This window comes from Canis aureus, chromosome 17, assembly GCF_053574225.1.
Source record: "Canis aureus isolate CA01 chromosome 17, VMU_Caureus_v.1.0, whole genome shotgun sequence".
Taxonomy (NCBI): Eukaryota; Metazoa; Chordata; class Mammalia; order Carnivora; family Canidae; genus Canis; species Canis aureus.
In genome coordinates this window covers 58,213,005-58,235,358 of record NC_135627.1, presented here as the reverse complement: position 1 = coordinate 58,235,358, position 22,354 = coordinate 58,213,005, and the positions used below count along the sequence as shown (strand labels likewise).

Below are 22,354 nucleotides of genomic sequence, written 5' to 3'. Positions count from 1 at the left end.
TCCAAAAATCTGAATTTCCACCTTCAGATATTGGAAAAAGAGAGCAAATGAAACCTAAGCATGCATGAGCCACAAGGGAAAATCAAAGCCACATTAAGATACCACTAAGCTGGCTATAATCAAAAAGATATAACAAACGTTAAGGAGGACGTGGAGAAATGGGAACCCTTGTGCAATGCTGGTGAAACATAAAATGGTACAGCTGCTCTGGATGACAGTCTGGCAATTCTTCAGAAAGTTAAACCATAGGTACCCTATGGCCCAGAAATTCAACTTCTAGGGATATATCCTAGGGAAATGAGGACATGTGTTTATGTAAAACCTTATACACAAATGCTCATAGAAGGATTATTCATAAAAGGCAAAAGTGGAACAACCCAAATGTCCATGATGAATAAATACATAAAATCTGGTAAAAACCACAATGGAATCTTACTGAGTCATAAAAAGGAATGAAGTATGGATAGATACAACATGGATGAACTTTGAAAACATCATGCTAAATAAAAGAAGCCGAACACAAAACAACACATATTATAGGATTCCACTTATGTAAAATATACAGTTTAGGCAAATCCATAGAGACGGAGAGTAGATTAGTGTTTAGCAGAGCTAGGAGGGCGGTCGGGAGAAAATGAGAACTCATTGCTAATGGGTACAAGGTTTCTTTTTGGCATAATGAAAATGTCCTAAAATTGATTGTTTTGCTACAATGGTCACGCAACTGTGAATATGCTAAAAACTGCTGAATTTTATGATGTGTGTGAATTGTATACTATATGAATTATATCTCAACAAAGCTGTTACTTAAAAGTTAGACAAGTTTAGCAATTTAATTGTACATTCCTATCAAGATATACCTCAAGGACAAGGGAACTAAGAAAATATTTTGTAAACTGTTTTCAATAATCATATTGTTGATAGTCGTGTTGCTATCGTCATGCTGAGGTGTGTGTGCTTTGTGACAATAAAGTATGGGAGAAAGGACTACAGATGTAAGATCAGTTATATTAAATAAAACTCCTGTATTGGCAGTATCAAAATGAATTAATGTTTTATCATCTTTTATTTTATATTGATATATATACATGTTTATGAATATATATATATATATATAATGTAAAATGGTATGCCCATAAGAAAAATGGTGTGGTAGTTCCTTAAAAAAAAGGAAAATAAAAATACAATTATTATATGATCCAGTAATTCCACCTCTGGGTATACATCCAGAAGAACTGAAAGCAGGTATCAAAAATATATTTGTACATCCACGTTCATAGAAGCATTAAACAACAACCAAGAGGTGTAAGTAACCCAAGGATCCAACAAAATGACTAGGTAACCAAAATGTGGTATATACTTCCAATAGAATATTATTCAAACCTTAGGAAGGAATGAAATCCTGACACATACTATGTGGATCAACTTAACACGGATAAACTTTGAGAACATAACACTGAGCGCAATAAGCCAGTCACAAAAGGATATATACAGTATGATTGCACTAATATGAGGTACCCAGGGTGATTAAATTCACGGGGTAATCAGATTCACGGAAACGGAAAGTAAAATGATAATTGCTAAGGGGCGAAGGAATGGGGGCATGGGGAATTGTTTAGTCGACTTAAATTTTCAGTTTTGCAAAATACAAAGAGTTCTGGAGATGGACGGCAGTGAAGATTGCACCACAGTGTGAAGGTACTTAACACTTCTGAACTATACGTGCAAAGATGGTTAAGACAGTAAACTTTATATTATGTGTATTTTACCACAATTAAACTTTAAAAATTTCTTTAGTTTAAAAAAAGATGTAATAAACAGCCAGTTGCAATGTATGGATACTGGTTCACACTGATTCAAACATACAAACTTAAAAATAAGAGAACAAAAACATTTATGAGACACAAGGAAATTCTAATCATAACTGTGTGTTTGATGAAATAATATTTTGTGTCCATTTTTCAGATATGATATGGCTGTGTGGTTGTCTTTTTTTTTTTTTTTTTAAAAAGAGTCCATGTCTTTTAGAGATAAAATACTAAAATACTTGTGGATAAAATAATTTAATGTCTGGAATTTGCTTTAATATGATCAGGGCTGGGGACAAATGAGACTGGTTATCAGTTGATAATTATGAATTTAATTGATGGGTCCATCAGAGCTCCTTTTCCTCCACGATTTCTTTGGCTTGAATGTGGTGTCTGATATTATTCTTTACTAGTGGCTATGCATATAGGAAGGATACTACATTTATGCCAATTTATTCTCAGCCCACAATGTCTTGCTTGTTTTCGACCTTGTCTAGCAAATCTGTTCCCTTCTGTCAAGTATCAGGGAACTAAGTTCCCCCACATTCCAATTGCTTAGAAGCCAGAATAAATAGCCATATACCACATGGCACCATCCGTCCCCGTATGCAGTCCAGAAATATCATCAGAAAATGGATGACTAATGCACATGTCTGTCTGCTAAAGGATATCCTGTAAGCCACAAAGTGTCAAAAACCTGGGGACTGATTATTGCCCTACAAACAGGACAGCCCTGGAGACACTAAGACTGATTTTTAGGTTAAATTTATCCGTGAAGGAAACAGAGAGGCAATGTTTATACAAAATGGTAGGAAACTGAATACTAAACACATCATCTAGCTGCTTCAAACCATTGTCCCAAGGGCTTATTATTCAGTGAACAATGAGCTCTTTCCTGCCATTTATTTCTAACTTTTATGTGTGCTTTTTAAGTTAGTACGGTGAGAGATTTTGCTTCATAGTTCCTAACGAGTTTCACATGTTTGTACTTTTCTATATGCAGTATCTACACTTAAAAAAAAAAAAAAACCTGATCAGTAATATTACAAACAAGCTTATTATTCTTCTACCTTTATTTTGGAATTAAACTACTCAGTGGTCTGAAAGACACGTTTATTTAAACTTTTCCTGCAGAGGATTAAAGAAATTCTAGAAAATACGATCATAGCCTTATTTCAAATATGTCTTCTCTCCCTGCCTGAAGTCCCTCTTCGTATCACAGCCCTTAGGTTTCACAACAGTAGGAAACCATTCTTGGCCCACATTTTATGACTGTAGGATGTGCTTCTGAGTCTGGTAAAATCAGTACCCACCCTAAGTGTAGTGAAAAGATTGTTTAAATATTTCCTTCTGCTCATATAGGGAAAATTTCTCAAAACCGTTTAAACTCACATGATGGCAATATATAACTGAAGGTCAAAGATGTCGAGTTCAACTCATGCCTTGATATCAAAGTAGCTGAGTTAGCTGAGGAAAGGCACTGAATTCATTAGGCCTTTGGACTTTTCATTACATATTGAGAATGTTCCAGAGATGATCTTTAAAACACCTGCCAGTTCTAAAATTCTGTGCTTCTTTGAATTAACTCATGCAAATAAGAATCGATATGACACAGGATTTACAGATGACCCAAAACCCTAGCTCCTCCATCACAGATTTTTAAAGATTTTATTTATTTATTCTTGACAGACACAGAGAGAGAGAGAGAGGCAGAGACACAGGCAGAGGGAGAAGCAGGCTCCCTAGAGGGAGCCCAAATCAGGACTCGATCCCAGAACCCCGGGATCACGACCCGAGCCGAAGGCAGATGCTCAGCCCCTGAGCCACCCAGGCTTCTCTGTCCTTCGGAGACTTTTGTCCTCTTTATTCCTTTACCTACCTGAAATTAAAGACTCTAACTGCCAGCACCAGTTAAACAGTAAAAGATAAACAGTAAAGATGAAGCAGAACATGCAAAACTACTTTTTAATCTCTGGAAAATGAAGAACTTTCCATACATTATATGCCTAAATGAGTTTCTTTTACTATCAGATAAAGTCTCTCAAACTTTTAAGCAACTATGGAGTTTTTTCATCAAGTACAGTCTTAATCGATTAGATAGAATGGTCCTATTTGATCACAAAATTCAGGAAGAAAACCAATGTTATGGTTTCGGATTTGAAATCAAAAGACTTCAAGACTCTTTGGGCTCAAAGTTGAAGACTCCAAGAGGTAAGAATCTCAATTCCCTCTTCATGAAATGGGAAGATAATACCTCTCTGATACGGTCATTGTAAAGATAAACAAAAACTAATGTAAAAGAAACTGCTACATAGCAGATGCTCAGATGGCCCCCTTTCTCTTTCCTTCCCTTCTTTCTAGTATCACAAAAATACAACAGGCACCCCAAAATATTCGTTAACTAAACAACTTCCTTGATGGCATTTTAAAAGACAGTTTAAGTCCAATAGGGGAAAGGAGAAAGTTTCAAAATTAATCAACCGAAACAAGAAACCAGAAAAGACATATACCAAATGTGAACAGTAGTCTTCTTTGGAAGGTAGGAATACTTTTGCTTTTTATTTTCTTCTTGGTTGCTCACTGTATTTTTTAATTTTTCTACAGTGAATGTTATATTCATAATTAAGAATTTTCAATAAGACTATATGAATCTAGCTGAACTCATTCATCAAGCTTAATGTCACTTTCTATGAATGTGATGCAATAGGAAGGTTAAAGCACATCCAATGAGTACTGTTGCCAAATCAATCAATTATCAATCAATCAATCACCTAAATTGAATTCTTCCTCCAGTTTACAAAAAATACAGGGGATACAGGAAAAATTTTAAATGACATCATGGAAACTCAATCAGAAAAATCCAAAATTTGGGAAATTCTACAAGACACATGACCCAACTTTTCAGTTAATGGTAGAAGGATGGAGATGAACTCATAAATTAAACTCATAAATTAAAATAGATTTAAGGGAGGCACCTGGGTGGCTCAAGCGGTTGAGCATCTGCCTTGGGCTCAGGTCATGATCCCGGGGTTCTGGGATCGAGTCCCACATCGGGCTCCCAGCAGAGAGCCTGCTTCTCCCCCCGTTTCTCTGCCCCTCTCTCTGTGTCCCTCGTGAATAAATAAATAAAATCTTAAAATAAAATAAAGTAGACTTAAGGGATATAGCAACCAAATGCAAAGTGTGTATGTTGCTTGAATCCTAATTCAAACAAACCAACTATATAAACAGCCATTCTGAGCCAACTGAGGAAGTCTAAACATGGATTCAGAGGTCTAGGTAATAAAGGAATTAATTAATTAGGCAATAAAAGGAAATAATGTTAATTCTGCTGAGGATGAGGATAACAGTATTAGGATTTTTTTTTTTTAAAGGACACATGAATTGCATGAATTAAGGGTGAAATGATAGGTTTGAGAGCTGCTTTAAAATACTCCAGCAGAAATAAAAATAAAATTCCAGAGATCTGGGATTTTTAACAGTCATTCTAGGAAGGCCATGGCTTCTGGTAAGGTATAATTCACAGAAAGTGACCTTACATTTTTTGTCTGAGGATTGGTTATGAGAAACAGATAAACAGAATATACCCACCTTGTCTTAGACTGTTTTAGATGAAAGGTACTGACAAGAGTCATCTGTGATCAACTAGAGCTGGCTTTCCTTATCCTTGGCCAAACCCCTTCTACCTAAAGTTGACCTAAACCAAACTTCTTTATTTTATTTTTATGTTTTAATTTATTTAAATTCAAGTCTTAACATGTAGTGTAATATTAGTTTCAGAGGCAGAGTTCAGTGATTCATCAGTTGTGTATGACGCCCAGTGCTCATGACATCTCATGCCCTCCTTAATGCCCATCACCCAGTTACCCCAAACCCCCTCCCTTCCAACAACCCTCAGTTTGTTTCCTATGATTAAGAGTCTCTTATGGTTTGTCTCCCTTTCTGATTTTGTCTTGTTTTGTTTTCCTTCTCTTCTCCTATGCTCCTTTTGTTTTGTTTCTTAAGTTTCACATATGAGTAAAATTACATGATAATGTTCTTTCACTGATTGACTTCTTTCACTTAGCATAATATCCTCTAGCTCCATCCATGTTTGTTGCAAATGACAAGATTTCATTTTTTATGGCTGAGTAATATCCCATATACCACATCTTTTTTGTCCATTCATCTATCGATGGACATCTGGGCTCTCTCCGTAATTTGGCTATTGTTGATAATGCTGCTATAAACATTGGGGTACAGATGCCCCTTTGGATAATGACATCTGTATCTTTGGGGTAAATATCTAGTAGTGCAATTGCTGGGTCATAGGGTAGCTCTAGTTTTAACTTTTTGAGGAACCTCCACACTTTCCAAATGGCTCTATCAGCTTACATTCCCGCCAACAGTGCAAGAGGGTTTCCCTTTCTCTGCATCCTTGCCAACATGTCATTCCGAGCGGTTAATTTTAGCCATTCTGACCAGTGTGAGGTGGTATCTCATTGTGGCTTTGATATATATTTCTCTGATGCTGAGTGATGTGGAGCATTTTTTCATGTGTCTGTTGGCCATGTCTGTCTTCTTTGGAGAAATGTCTGTTCATGTCTTCTGCCCATTTCTTGATTGGATTATTTGTTCTTTGTGTGTTGAGTTTGATAAGTTCTTTATAGGTTTTGGATACTAAACCCTTTATCTGATAAAACATTGGCAAATATCCTCTCCCATTCTGTAGGTTGTTTTTTGGTTTTATCAACTATTTCTTTTGCTGCACAAATGCTTTTTATCTTGATGCAGTCCCAATAGCTCATTTTTGCCTTTGTCTCCCTTGCTTTTGCAGTTGTATCTAGCCAGAAGCTGTTGTGGCAAGGTCAAAGAGGTTGCTGCCTGTGTTCTCCTCCAGGGTTTTGGTGGATTCCTGTCTCACATTCAGGTCTTTCATTCATTTTGAGTCTATTTCTGCGTATGATGTAAGAAAGTGGTCCAGTTTCATTCTTCGGCATGTGGCCATCCAATTTTCCCAACACCATCTGTTGAAGAGACTTTTTTTTTCCATTGGCCATTCTTTCTGGCTTTGTTGAAGATGAATTGACCATAGAGTTGAGGGTCCATTTCTGGGTTCTCTATTCTGTTCCGTTGATCTATGTATCTGTTTTTGTGCCAGTACCACCCTGTCTTGATGATCACAGCTTTATAATAGAGCTTGAAGTCTGGCATTGTGATGCCCCCCACTTTGGTTTCCTTTTTTCAACATTTCTTTAACTATTCAGGGTCTTTTCTGGTTCCATACAAATTTTAGGATTATTTGTTCCAGCTCTGTGAAAGATGTTTATGATACTTTCATAGGGATTGCTTTGAATGTATAGATCTCTCTAGGTAGCATAGACATTTTCACAATACTTATTCTTCCAATCCATGAGTATGGAATGTTTTCGTTTCTTTGTATCTTCCTCAATTTCTTTCATGAGTATTCTATAATTTTCAAAGTATAGATCCTTGGCTTCTTTGGTTAGGTTTATTCCTAGGTATTTTATGATTTTTGGTGCAATCATAAATGGATTGATTCCTTAATTTCTCTTTCTTCGGCCTCATTGTTCGTGTATAGAAATGCCACTGATTTCTGTGCATTGATTTTATATCCTGCCACATTGCTGAATTCCTGTATGATTTTTAGCAATTTTGGAGCGGAGTCTTTGGGGTTTTCCATGTGGAGTATCATGTCATATGTGAAGAGTAAGAGTCTGACTTTTTTGCCAATTCAGATGCATTCTATTTCTTGTTGTTGTCTGATTGCTGAGGCTAGGACTTCTAGTACTATGTTGAACAACAGTGGTGGGAGTGGACATCCCTGTCGTGTTCCTGATCTTAGGGTGAAAGGTCTGTTTTTCTCTGTTGAGAATGCTATTCACTGTGGGCTTTTCAGAGATGACTTTTATGGAATTGAAGTATGTTCCTTCTATCCCTACACTGTGAGGTGTTTTAATCACGAAAGGATACTGTACTTTATCAAATGCTTTTTCTGAATTTATTGAGAGGATCATATGGCTCTTGTCCTTTCTTTTATTAATGTAGTTTATCACATTGATTGAGGTGCAAATGCTGAACCACCCTTGCAGCCCAGGAATAAATCTCACTTGGTTGTGAATAATCCTTTTAATGTACTGTTGGATCCTCCTGGCTAGTATCTTGGTGAGAATTTTTACATCCACGTTCATCAGGGATATTGGTCTGCTATTTGCCTTTGTGGCAGGGTCTTTGGTTGGTTTGGGGATCCAGGTAATGCTGGCCTCATAGAAAAAGTTTGTAAGTTTTCCTTCCATTTCTATTTTCTTTTACAGCTTCAGAAGAATAGGTATTAATTCTTTAAATGTTTGGTAGAATTCCCCTGCGGGGCCATCCAGCCCTGGACTCGTTGAAAGATTTTGGATTACTGCTTCAATTCTCTTGCTGGTTAGGGGTCTGTTTGGGCTGTTTCTTCCTGTTTCAGTTTTGGTAGTTTATAGGTTTCTAGGAATGCATCCATTTCTTTCAGATTGCCTAATTTATTGGCTCATAATATGTTCTTATAATTGTTTGTATTTCTTTGGTGTTGATTGTGATGTCTTCTCTTCCAATTCATGATTTTACTAATTTGGGTCCTTTCTCTTTTTGATAAATCTGGCTAGGGGTTTATCAATTTTATTTATTCTTTCAAAGAACCAGCTCCTAGTTCATTGATCTGTTCTACTGTTCTTTTGGTTTCTATTTCATTGATTTCTACTTTAATCGCTATTAATTCTCTTCTCTTACTGGGTTTAGGCTATATTTGTTGTTCCTTCTCCAGCTCTTGTAGGTGTAAAGTTAGGTTGTATATTTGAGACCTTTGTTTTTGAGAAAGGCTGGTATTGCTATATACATCCCTCTTGAACCACCTTTACTGCATCCCAAAGGTTTTGTACAGTTGTGTTTTCATTTTCATTTGCTCCTGTTAATTTTTTAAATGCTTCCTTAATTTCCTGGTTGACCCATGTTTTTTAATCTCCAATATTTAAGCTCCTTCTAAATAGTCTCTTGTGATTGAGTTCAAAACATTGTGGTATGAAAATACACAGGGAATGATCCCAATATATTGGTGCTCGTTGAGACGGGATTTGTGACCCAGTACGTGGTCTATTCTGTAGGATGTTCCATGTACACTCAAGAACAATGTGTATTCTATTGCTTTAGGATGGAATGCTCTGTATATATCAGTGAAGACCATCTAGTCCGGTGTCATTCAAAGCCTTTGCTTCCTTGTTGAACTACTGCTTAAATGATCTGTCCGTTGCTATGAGTGGGGTATTAAAGTCCCCTACTATTATTGTATTATTATTAATGTGTTCCTTTAATTTTGTTATTAGTTGGTTGATATAACTGGCTGCTCCCAAGTTAGGAGCATAAATAATTATTGTTAGATCTTCTTTAGTAGACTCTTAAAGTATGATATAGTGTCCCTCTTGATCCCTTACTAGTCTTTGGCTTAAAATCTAATTTGTCTAATATAAGGATTGCTACCTCAGCTTTCTTTTAATGTCTATTCGCATGATAAATGATTCTCCACCCCCTCACTTACAATCTGGAGGGGTCTTTGGGTCTAAAATGAGTCTCTTGTAGACAGCATATGGATGGGTTTTGCATTTTTATCCAATCTGATACGTTGTGTCTTTTGATTGGGGCATTTAGCCCATTTACATTCAGAGTAGCTATTTGAAGACATGAATTTAGTGCCATTGTATTACCTGTAAAGTCGCTGTTTCTGTAGATTTTCTGTTTCTTCCTGGTCTATGTTACTTTTGGGCTCTCTCTTCACTTAAAGGATACTCTTTAATATTTCTTGGAGGGCTGGTTTAGTGGTCACAAATTCTTTTAGTTTATTTGTCCTGGAAGCTTTTTATCTCTCCTTCTACTCTGAATGATGGCCTTGCTCAATCAAGTCTTCCTGGACACTTGCATAGTTCTCTTATTTGGCACCTTGAACATATCATGCCAGTCCTTTCTGGCTTGCCAGGTCTCTATGGATAGGTCTGCTGCGTCTTTTGTTTCTACCCTTGTTGGTTGTGGACCTCTTGTTGTGAGCTGCTTTCAGGATTTTCTCTGTCTCTGAAATTTGCAAGCTTCAGTGTTATATATCAAGGCCTTGACCTATTTTTGCTTTTGAGAGGGGCTCTCTGGCCCCCTGCACTAGAATACCTCTTTCATACCCCAGACTAGGGAAGTTCAGTTATAATTTGCTCAAATATACCTCCTGCCCCTCTCTTTCCTCTTCCTCTGGGACCCTAGTTATTCTAATATCATTTGCTTTATGGTATTGCTCATCTCTCAAATCCTCTCCTCAACTACGATCAGTAGTTGTTTCTTTTCCTGTTTCTTTATTCTCCGTAATTTTATCCTCTATATCACCAATTCTCTCTTCTGCCTCATTTATCCTAGCAATATGTCTCCATTTTTTAATTGCATCTCATTAATAGCCTTTTTTATTAATAGCCTTATTTTGATCTGATTAGATTTTAGTTCTTTTATTTCTCCAGAAAGGGGTTCTCTTGTGTCTTCTCTGCTTTTCTCAAGCCCAGCTAGTACAGGCTATGAAGATTTGAATTCCAGGGACCAGGGGATCCCTGGGTGGCTCAGCGGTTTAGCACCTGCCTTCAGCCCGGGGCATGATCCTGGAGTCCTGGGATCGAGTCCCACATTGGGCTCCCTGCATGGAGCCTGCTTCTCCCTATGCCTGTGTCTCTGCCTCTCTCTCTCTCTCATGAATAAATAAAATCTAAAAAAAAAAAAAAATTCCAGGGACCAGACAAACCAGGGTCCCAGGGTCCCCTACTCTTCCACCATCTTCCCCTCTACCTTTAGAGAGAAGCAACTGCTGATGATAAAGCTGGCTTTCTCACAGAATGTCCACAGAGATGCCAAGCTAGGAGTTACCTAATACAAAGATGAATCAACAGCCAGATGAAGAGATGTGTAGAGCCAGGTCTGGGGAAAGGGTGCAGAGTTTCCATGCCCTCTCCAGGGAAGCCACTGTCCCAACTCCTCCACATGTTTACCAACTACGGAGCTCCTAAGCCTAGCCCTAAACCAAACTTCTTTAATTTAGTCATGCACAGGAACCACCTGAATTTTTGACTTTGCAGATTGTTTCTATGTATATATGTCTTCTTTAAAAGCTGATTATTATGTTTCCCATAGTTACTATTTCTGTCCACAATTTGGTGTGGAATGCCTTTGTTCTTGGAATAGCCATAGTAGCCATCTTCCTGACCATGGTCTTTGAGTGTTTGTGGAGGATGATGCAAGATTCACAACCCTCCCAGGCACAAGTCTCACTCTCCACTATAAACCAAGCTGACATACTGATACTCAGTTTGATATTATGTTAGTATCAAATATTCTCTCAAAATTTGCAAAACAAATTTTAGTTGTTTCCATATTAAAAAAAAAACTTATAAAAGTTTTATTAGTCAACATCCTTTCTTCTACAGTAAGCACTGAGACAAAAGAGTCAAGCTTATTTATTATTCTCCTTTCAACCAATACACTTGGGCAGACAGAAATCACAAACTCCTTTAGGGTAGAGCTTAATACTGTTACCTGCACATATGGTCACTTGTTGAATATTTCTTATTGACCACCAGGGAGTTGGATTTTCTGGATCATCCAATAGAAAATATTTACTATGGAAACAATGTTGACTTTTTGAAAGAATAGATCACAATTAGGATTACATATTTGAGGTATCTGATATTCTAAACACTTGATAAAATTATTTCTATTTCAAGTCTCTGTACCATTCACATGATCCAGACCCCAAAACATGCAGATTTTCAACAAGCAGGACCTTACTCAGAATGTTATTTCCAAGATGTCTTTACTTGTGAATCAATCTGAATTTCAATCCAGTCTTTGCCATCTTTTATTCTCCAGGGATTCAGCATTAGCACATTCAAGGGATCCCTATAGTAGAGGGAATTTGGACCTCAGATACTAAAATAATAGATTTTTCTTTCTACTCCAGTCACTGAAGACACAACTCCCAGGTCCCTTTAATATGGGGGAAAAAAACTAGTACCAAACCTGAGGTGCATGCAACTTGCATTCCGTGGCAATTCCAACCCCTAAATAAGATTCTGAAACTAAAAGGAAAAAGCAAAAAGGGAAGGTTTGGTTTGGTTTGACATTAGCAGCCACTGAAATCTATACAATGATGCCAATTTTTTAGGAGACTACCTAAAGCCATGTTAAATACATTGAACAAAATTAACTCAGTAAATATCTACTAAGTAGTATGTGTCAGGTGCTATTCTATTAACAAAAAGTCTGTGCTCTCAGGGAACTTAATGTTTTACTTGGAAAGACAAAAACAAATACAAAAATTAAATATGTAATAGGTCAGATGATGATAAGCACCATGAAGAAAATAAGGCATTGTGGTAGGTTATGGCCAGGAGGGTGCAGAAGTGGGCAGATTGCAAGTCTTAGACCCTACTGGAGTGCAGGCATAGATCATGGAAGATTGTCAAAGCCGCAAGGACACTGGGCTCCAAGGCCTTGTTGTTCAGGGTTACTATGAGGCAGAATAAGAGATCACAGGTGGTTTCTGGTTGTTGAATGGCTACAAGGGAGTGAAGGGATGAGACAGAGACCACAGTTTTATGCTTCTCTACCCTAGTGGACATCTCACTTCACGTGGGGACTGTGGAGACCAAACCCCAGAGAGGCCTCCATGAGAAAACAAGGGAGTCTATGAGAAAGTGTCCCCAATCACTTTGTTATTCTTTGCATTGAGGAGTAGCTGTTTCAGGAACTTTGAGCCAAGTTCTAATCATTTCAGCCCATCCTCAAACTTGAAAAGTCTGCAAGGTCTGGCTTGGGTGGGCCTAAGAATACAATACAGATAGCTTTGGGGGTGAAAGTGGGACCCATATTACAAAGGGAAGACCTATAGAATAAAGTGACGGTGAGCACAGACAAGAATAGAGTAAGGCAGTGTGCCTTGAGATATATGTGGGGGCTACAGAGAGCCGGATTACTGACTGAGATACAAGTGCAATGCCTAAGACAGGATTGTTCTTGGTCAGTACAAAGCAAAGTGAGGCAGCTGTGTGACTGGAGAGGAGCAGAGAAGGGCCAGATGGTCAGAGATGTGAGGAAAAGATTCCGAGAGGCTATATGACTCACGGCCTTACTGATCATTTTAAGAACTTTGGTTTTTATTCCAATTAGGAATGTTGGATTTTGAGCAGGGTGACCTGATGGGACTGAGACTGAGAAAGGATCACACTCCAGCTATTTAGAATAAGCTCTAGGTGCCAAAGATGGGAGTAGGAAGACCACTTAGGAGGTTTTGGCACCAATCCAAACAAGAGATGATAGTAGCTTTTACTAGTGTTACTAGCATTAGGAGGAGTAAAAAGTAGCTGAATCCCTAATAATCTGCATTTTGAAGGCAGAGTGCACCAGATTTGCTGATGGATTCCATGGGATGTTTATGAAAAAGGTTAGAATCAAGGATGAATCCACATTTTTAGTCTCAGCAACTGAAAGTTGAGATGAAGCCAAGGGATAGCTAGCTTTAGGGAAGAAAATTAGGTTTGGCTTTGAATGTGGTGTCTGGTATGACTACTAGCCAAGGAAAATGGGGATTTAAAAAGATAGCAACCTATACTTTAGAAGGGATTTAAATGAGAAGTTATCCAAATTGCAGAAGTTTATTTGAAGGAGTAATATATTTGGCTTGGCCTTCAATTCTAAAAAAAAAAAAAAAGGGAGACTATTTGTAAGTTGTTTTTAGTGTTTTAAGTTAATGGCTATAAATCTAATCATAGGGGACTGCTATGTTTTCATATTACTTATCCTTTACCCACTTCTCCTCTCATAAAGATGAAGTTTACAATGAAGATGCTTTCACAGTAATATCATTAAACATCCTTTCCAACATGAGCTGTCCACCAAGAGTTGCACATAAATGTTCAAAGCAACTTTATTCTTAACAGGCAAATATTGGAAATAACTGAAATATCCACATGCAGGAGAAATAATAACCAAATTGATGTATGTTTAAAAGTGAAATGCTAGGGGATCCCTGGGTGGTGCAGTGGTTTGGCGCCTGCCTTTGGCCCAGGGCATGATCCTGGAGACCTGGGATCGAGTCCGTCGGGCTTCCGGTGCATGGAGCCTGCTTCTCCCTCTGCCTATGTCTCTGCCTCTCTCTCTCTCTCTCTGTGACTATCATAAATAAATAAATAAATAAATAAATAAATAAATAAATAAATAAATAAAATTATTTTTTAAAAAAAGTGAAATACTAGGCAGCCCCAGTGGCCCAGCGGTTTAGTGCCACCTTCAGCCTGGGGTGTGATCCTGGAGACCCTGGATTGAGTCCCATGTCAGGATCCCTGCATGGAGCCTGCTTCTCCCTCTGCCTGTGTCTCTGCCTCTCTGTCTGTCATGAATAAATAAAATAAAAAATAAAAGTGAAATACTCAGTAATTAAAAAGAACTACTGATTCAAGCATTAGCACAGAACGTCAAAAATGTTGAGTGGAAAAAGTCAGACTAAAGATGTTATATACTCTATGATTCAAGTAAAGTTCAAGAACAGCCAAAAACTGACCTATGATCATAGAAACCAGAAAGTAGTTGCAACAGGAGTGAATATTGAGGGATCCCTGGGTGGTGCAGCGGTTTAGCACCTGCCTTTGGTCCAAGGCATGATCCTGGAGACCCCGGATCGAATCCCACGTTGGGCTCCTGGTGCATGGAGCCTGTTTCTCCCTATGCCTGTGTCTCTGCCTCTCTCTCTCTCTGTGTGACTATCATAAATAAATTAAAAAATTAAAAAAAAAAAAAAAGGAGTGAATATTGAGTGAAAAGGCGCAGAAAGCAAACCTTCTGGGGTGATGAAAATGTTCTGATCATGGTTAACAGACATATAAAATTGTTAAAACTCACTGGACATGTGCATTGTACTGCATGCAAATTGTATCTAAAATATGCAACAAAACATGAGCCAAGGGATCCCTGGGTGGCGCAGCGGTTTGGCGCCTGCCTTTGGCCCAGGGCGCGATCCTGGAGACCCGGGATCGAATCCCACGTCAGGCTCCCGGTGCATGAAGCCTGCTTCTCCCTCTGTCTGTGTCTCTGCCTCTCTCTCTCTATCTGTGTGTGACTATCATAAATAAATAAAAATTTATAAAAAAAAAAAAAAAAAAACATGAGCCAACTACTGAAAAGGTGATATACAGAAAAACCTTGGCTGAAATTAATTAATCTAATTAAGCACAAAGTTTTGTTTTGGGTTTTCCAGCCACCAAGGCAAAAGGGAAACAAACTGCTTTAGCTCTATTATCTAATATTAATGTACATCAGAAGAGAAAAACTTTTTTCCTATCACCAAATTTAAGAATAGTTAGATAAAAAGCACTAGATGCTACTAACACTATGTAATACTTTCACTAGGACTTTTATAAAAAGCAGAACCATTTCTGTTTTTTTTTATTTTTATCAGTCCTCAGAAAAGTCAGGAGGAAGATACTAAATCATGTTTCTATGAAGGCATTTCTATGGGGAGTTAAATGAAGATATTCACAGTAGTTTTCTAGAAGTCCTTAGCTGTAGCGATCGAATCTGGACTCATTCCCTGGGAATAGAGGATTCTCAGTTCGCCCAGGCTCACCTCCCTGTGTGTCTCAGCTGGGTTTGTGACAGGAGTTGGATATCAGATAATTAGGGGTTGATTAGAGTGTAATATTCTCTGGAGCTGATTAAAACTAGATACATGGAGTTTAGCTACCAAACTCATACTTGGCTAATTATATGCTTTGTTACTAAAAAATGTTCTAAGAAAACACCATATTCCTGCCCAAACGGAAAACCATGCTTGGCTTTACCGAATCAGGGACATAATGGATGCCTGTATCCCTGGTATTCAAGAAACTCTACTGAATCTCCTTCCACGCTTCCCAGCAGAGGTATAACTGACAAATTAGGCAATATTCTGTGTGTACTTCTCCCTACTTTTAATTCATTTAGCACCTGCAGCCATACCTAAAAAATACAAATAGCGTATCTTGTCCTGTGACAACTGAGTTGTCTATTTTAACTTGTATTTATTTATTTACTTTTTGGCCTGTATTTTAAAACTTAGTTCTAGGGGGGACCCCTGGGTGGCGCAACGGTTTAGCGCCTGCCTTTGGCCCACGGCACGATCCTGGAGACCCGGAATCGAATCCCACATCGGGCTCCCGGTGCATAGAGCCTGCTTCTCTCTCTGCCTCTCTGTGTGTGTGTGTGTGTGTGACTATCATAAATAAATAAAAATTTTAAAAAATAAAAATAAAAATAAAACTTAGTTCTACCTCCTTCTGGTTATCACTGGACCTAAAAGAATGCTGGTATCCTTTTGAAGATGGAAGAGCATCTGGCCCCAAATTCCACGCTATGATACAGCATGGAAAAATACAATCTTTTCTTGGTTTGAAACATTTGAGGATAAACAGTATCAGTTATCACTTCCGTCCTATAAAAAACCTTAAAATGGTTCCCATGGTACATTTTATTTAGAACAAGGCTGCGTCTTTGCACAGTCAGCTGGCCAGGGTGAAGTATCCTCCAAGTAAGACCCTCATCGGCTGAACGAATTGATCCACAAAATGTAGCTCGTTCATTATTAATTCAATGGCCCATTCAAATGCTGAAGATTGTCTACTAAAAAATATTTTGGCTCTATTGAAGTTGATATTGAACTGTTGTTTTTCTTTTAGCTACAGCTGACCAAGAAAGTATTCTTTAATTCAATGTTAAGACCTCTTATGTGCCAGGCGGAGAGGACACAATGGTGCATAAGCTTTCTGATAAGTCTAATGAAAGGTTTCGGGAGTCGGATAAAATAAAGTAACATGGATGTTAAATAAAGAGAAGTATGGTGGCCTCTCTAAGGAAATGTTTAATCTGAGATCTGAAGGATGAGTTAATGAAATGTTTTGTTTGTGGGAAAAGGGGTGGGGACAGGCAGAGAGAAAACTGTTTCAGGCCGGGCCATCACTTCCCATGGAAGCCAGAACAGAAAGAGGTTAGGATCAAAACAATGAAGTGGTAAATAGAAGTCAAGCAAGGGCAGAATTTTGGTCTTGGAAAGAGTTTTTTTCCCCGAGTGCAGAATAAACATTTATTTTAAAAAACCACAGATTTATAGTTAAGTCAACTCACTCAGATCCAGAGTGAATAGATTTGAGGAGAAAGCCAGCAAAGATTTTGGAAGAGACATTTCCATTTTCAACTGGTTGGGAAATGCTATACTATCCAGAATAAAGCTGACAGCAGGCAAGATGAGGGTGGTCTAGGAAGGAGTCACTAACTCAATAAATAATGGAAAGCTCTAACTATGTGCCAGTCAAACTATATATATTGAGGAGTCCAGTCCGGGAAATATATTGATCAAATGAGCAAGAATGACAAAAATGTAAAAAACAGAACCTCTTCTGATGCTTCAAGAAAGGTTTCTCTCAAGGGAGGCACAGCTGAGCTAAGTTCTGAAAGCTGACTAGAAGCCAACTGAAGGGCACAGTGGGGAGTGGATGAGAATAAATTTCAAGGGAGGGAAAACTGCATTTATCAAGAAACTAATGTAGCCAGTACAGTAAAATACAAAGAACAAAAAGCGAGTGCTATTAAAGTGAGGCTGGAGAAGTGGGTTGGAACTAGATCATGCAAATTTGTAATTTGGTCTTTATCCTAAGAGCCAGGGGATGCCACGAAAGTGCTTTATGCATGAGATATGATAGAGAAAACAGCAAATTTGTGTTTTGAAAACTGGTGACTACAGAGTAAAGAATGGATTGTAGGGGGCTCGAAGTGGATGTGGTGAAGTGATTTAGACCATGACTCACTCAGACCAACCAGAAGAGTTGGGAGTTGGATGACTTGGAGGCTGTGCAGAGTATGGAGTTCTGGCCTGGGCTTCTCACACAGTTCATGACCTGTAAGACCACAACATCTGAACAGAGGAAGGCATCTTCTTACTCGCTAGGGTATGAATCAGGTCATTTAAAAATTATGTTCCACATTAAACTATTCACAATGGTCTCCATTGGAAAATGGCACCAGAGAGGAAGATGGTAGAAAGAGGGGGGCATTCATTTTTTACCATCAATACTTTTGTGTGATTTTTTTTTTACAATGAAAATACAAGTACAAATAGAAGTTTAAAAAATGAATATTGAAATCCCACCAAATTATTTACAAATGTAAACAGGAAAGAGCTAGGACGATCTTGTTTTATGCTATTTAGGAATGGATTCTGAGCTCTCAAGAGCCATCCATTCTGCTTCTCAGGACTAATCTACAATAGAGAGTTGAAATAGAATTAAGTGTAGGATCTTAATAATTTTTAAATCTTAAATTGTGATTAATACTTTCTCAATAAGATACAGTCTAACAATGATCAACAGTCAGAAAATGGAGACTAAACCATGCTTCTTCCTCAGGTAATATATTAATGAGACAGATCCAGAGAGGAAAAAGCTAGTATTGACTTTGGATGAGACAATGGAATCCTAGAAAATGTTCAACAGAAGGCAGAAGTGTGAAAGACAAAAATAGGAACAAAGAACAAGAGCTACAAATAGGAAATAGAAATGAAAATGGCAGGTATTAATCCAATTATATCAATCATCATTTTGAGTGTCAATGGTCAAAAAAACACCACCTAACTATATGTTGTCTACAAGAAACCCACTTCAAACACAAAGACACAGAGATGAAAGAAAAGTAGATGGTTAGAGAAAAATGGATACCAGGGTAACATAATTCAAAAGAAAACAGGAAGAGCAATATTAATTTCAGAGAGTTGAAAGTAAGGAATTTATCACTGACAAAGGAGTGAATTACATAATGATACAGGGGACAGTTATCTAAGACATAATGATTCTTAAGGTGTATGCAGCTAACAACAGAACATCAAACTACACAGGCACAAACTGATAGAACTGCAAGGAGAAAGAGAGGACTCCACTATCACAGCTGGAAGCCAGTCAACAACCCTTTCAAAGACAACAACCTAACATGCAGAAAATCAGTGAAGACATAGTTAAATTCAACAACACCCATCAAACTGTAAACTGCTGCAATAACAGCAGAACACATTTTTCTCAAGCTCCCATGGAACATTCACCAATACAAACCACATTCTCGATGATAAAACACAACAGATTTTAAAGAATTAAAAAAAAATTAAAATAACAGAAATCAATGTCTGCTGTCAAACCACAATGTCCATTATTTAGGTTGAATTAAATGGAAACACAACTTATCAAAACATGTGATGTAGCAAAGCAGTGCTTAGAGGTAAATTTATGCACTGAATGCATATATTAGAAAAGAAGATCTAAAAGAGATCATCTAAGACTCGACCTTAGGAAACTAGAAAAAGAAAAAATTAAATCCAAAATAAGCCGAAGAAAAGAAACAGTAAGCAGAGCAGAAATCAATGAAATTTAAAACAGGAATCAACAGAGAAAACTCAACAAAACCAAAAGCTGGCTCTGAAAAAGATTAATTAAATCAGTGAGTGTCTGACCTGGCTAAGAAAAAAAGAGAGATGACACAGATTACTAGTATCAGAAATAAAAGAGGAGATATCATTATAAATCCCATGGAAATTAAAAGGATAATAAGGAAAACTCTGATCAAGTAAGTCTGTCCTCATATTTGATAACCTAGAAGAAATGGACCAATTCCTTCAAAGACACAATCTACCAAAATCCACACAAGAATGTGATGATCTCAATGGGCCTGTATCTATTAAAGAAATAGAATCAATAATTAACCTCTGGAACACAAAGCACCATGCCCAGATGAGTTCACTGGTAAATTCTACCAAACATTTAAGGAAGAAACTATACCAATCCTCTACAGTCTCTTTTAGTGGATAGCAGCAGAGGGAGTGCTTTCTGTCTACAAAAATCCTACAGCTAACATCACACTTAATGGTAAGAAATCATTATCAAGTACAGGGCAAAGGTGTTGCCTCTTAGCACCTCTTTTCAACATCATATTGGAAGTCCTTATTAATACAAGGCGGCAAGAATTGGAAATAAAAAGTATAGAATGGGAAAGAAAACTTTAAAAATAGCATTATAAATATGAGTTGAAAAATAAGGATAAGTATCAGAATTAATAGTTGAGAGAGTCTCCTCTGGGCATAAGGAAGGAGACAGGAGACTGCCTTTATTTGGTAAAGTTCCCTTTTATAGTACTTGATTTCTATTTGCATCTATTACTTGGATAATTTTTTGAAAAGCAAATGCAAAAGTAAAAATTGCAAGAACAGATGGAAATAATCATGGGTATGTATATAAAAGCTTTTTTGGGGAATAAAAGCGTATTAAAATGAACACATCTCAGTGTTTTTAATGGCAAAAAGGTCTTAAAATTCAAAATGTCTAATAAGAGAACTCATTAAAAATTATGGTACATTGACAATAAATATAATGCAGCCTTTAAAATGTAGGATTTTCAATGATATGGAAAAGTGCTTATGATATAGAAGTAGAGGGAAAAAGACTCTAAAACAGTAAAGACATATAAGAAGTCAAATGTACACAAGAAAATAACTGAAACAACAGTAAGTCCTCAATAGGAAATATACAACTTCTATTTTCCTTGTGTTTTTATCTATTTTCCAAATCCACCAAGAACATGGCACTATTATGGTAAGAGAACACAGATTTTAAACACAAACATTCAAAATTTTGTTATGATTATTTTTGTGTGATGGAACTGCAGATGATCTTTGCTTTTTTTTTTCATCCCTTTGTTCATCCAAACTGTCTATTGGTGGTAAAGACAATGCTGTATGTTCAGCAAATCATTATGGTTCTCTTTATTTACACACAGGACAACTACAGTTCCCCATCTTCCTTACCATTGGGTCATATGGCTGCACTCCGGTCAGTGGAAAAGGAGAAATGATGTACGCCTGTCAGGCCCAGCCATAAAATCCTGCAGGATCTACCACTCTATTCCTTGCCTTCCACAGATTTGAGGAGTCAACGTTGACCCTGTTACAAGTTGGAGAAATCTGGGTCCTTGGAGCCTTCCTGCCACAATGGTGTGTGATAAAGTAGATAACACTCCTACTATTTGAAGCCATTTGAAGCTATTTGGGGGTTGTTACAAGCCGTACATCTATCGTAATAGAGCATTACTATTATCCATGGGAAAACAAACTAAAACGCTCCTTCCAAAATACAAACCTTCAACAGCAGCTCATGATCTTTTGAATGAAGTCCTCAAGATGGCATACAAGGTCCTTCATGCCTGGCTCCACGCGCTTCACATCCCAAATTATCTCATTGTCCCCCCTGAATGCTCCCAAAGTTCCTGGACCTGTTCTTCCCCATTACATTATCAATCACAACTGTACTGTAAGTAGATATTCACCAGTTCTTCTCCCTAGATTTTGAGTCTCCTCTAAGGCAGAGGTGTTTCTTCTTCACGGATGTATCTTCAACACCTAATGCTACGTGCTGGGCATATTAAGGATGCTATGAAGTATCTGCTGAATAAATAATGTTTTCTTAAATGTTCATTGCCCCCTAAACAAACATGAAATTTTAGAGCCTGGAAGGTGGGAAAAAACAATTTTCATTTTATCAGAATATATTTTCTTCTAAAATAAATTCTTAATCTCTGAATATCTGACTAGCCTAAAGCTCTTACAACATTACTAAAATTAAAGCACGAGCCAGGAATTAAATATATTTTTGGACTAGAACTAGTTCCTAGACCGAACTGTTTATAGGTTTGTGAAACTAAAAATTCTGACTTCCTAAATTCAGAATTGAAATATTTTTTACCTTAGGAATTTATAGTGAAATTACTCTAAGAATATGTATTTTTTTAAAGATTTATTTATTTATTTTACAGAGAGTGCACAAGTAGAGGGAGGCACAGAGGAAGAGAGAGAGAGAGGGAGGGAGGGAAGGAGGTAAAGAAGCAGACTCCACGCTGAGCATGGAGCCCAACTTGGGGCCCAATCCCACAACCTTGTTATCACAACTTGAGCCAAAAATTAAGGAGTCAGGCACCCAACTGACTGAGCCACCCAGGTACCCTGAAATTCGTTTTAAGATATTTTAAATGGTGGTGAATTCTAAATTATTTCAGATAGAAGTAACCTTGGAAATATCAGAATCACCACTGTTAACTTGAAATGCTCCATTCATGAAGGAGACATTCACAGAAAAGCAATATATGTTGTGCTCCTTGGAAACTTTAAGGGTCAACAATAGCCCCTCCATTAACTACAAAAACATTAGTTTATAGGATTTTACACAGCATCTGTCAAGGCTGAGTCTTAGATGTTACTTCAGTAGTATCCATGAAGAATCTAACTTATTTTAAAAGTTTTTTATTCTTAAAAAATCTACAATTTTACCCACTGTTTATAGCAAACTGAATTTTTAAGAAATACTTTTTTTACATGGATTATCTTAAGATATAAAGAACCAAATAACTCTTTGGTTTTGTTATATGGGAAAAACAACACACAG

The 22,354-nt window shown here is 37.4% G+C and overlaps 1 long non-coding RNA gene across 1 annotated transcript in view; it reads left to right on the top strand.

Annotated features, from left to right (window-relative positions):
* The window catches only part of LOC144288082 (uncharacterized), a 120,499-nt gene extending 99,047 nt beyond the window's left edge, over window positions 1–21,452 (top strand). Inside the window, exon 7 of the long non-coding RNA XR_013356028.1 lies at window positions 20,697–21,452. This is a non-coding gene — a long non-coding RNA (uncharacterized LOC144288082). The remainder of the gene's footprint in view (window positions 1–20,696) is intronic.
* Window positions 21,453–22,354: the final 902 nt, after the last annotated feature.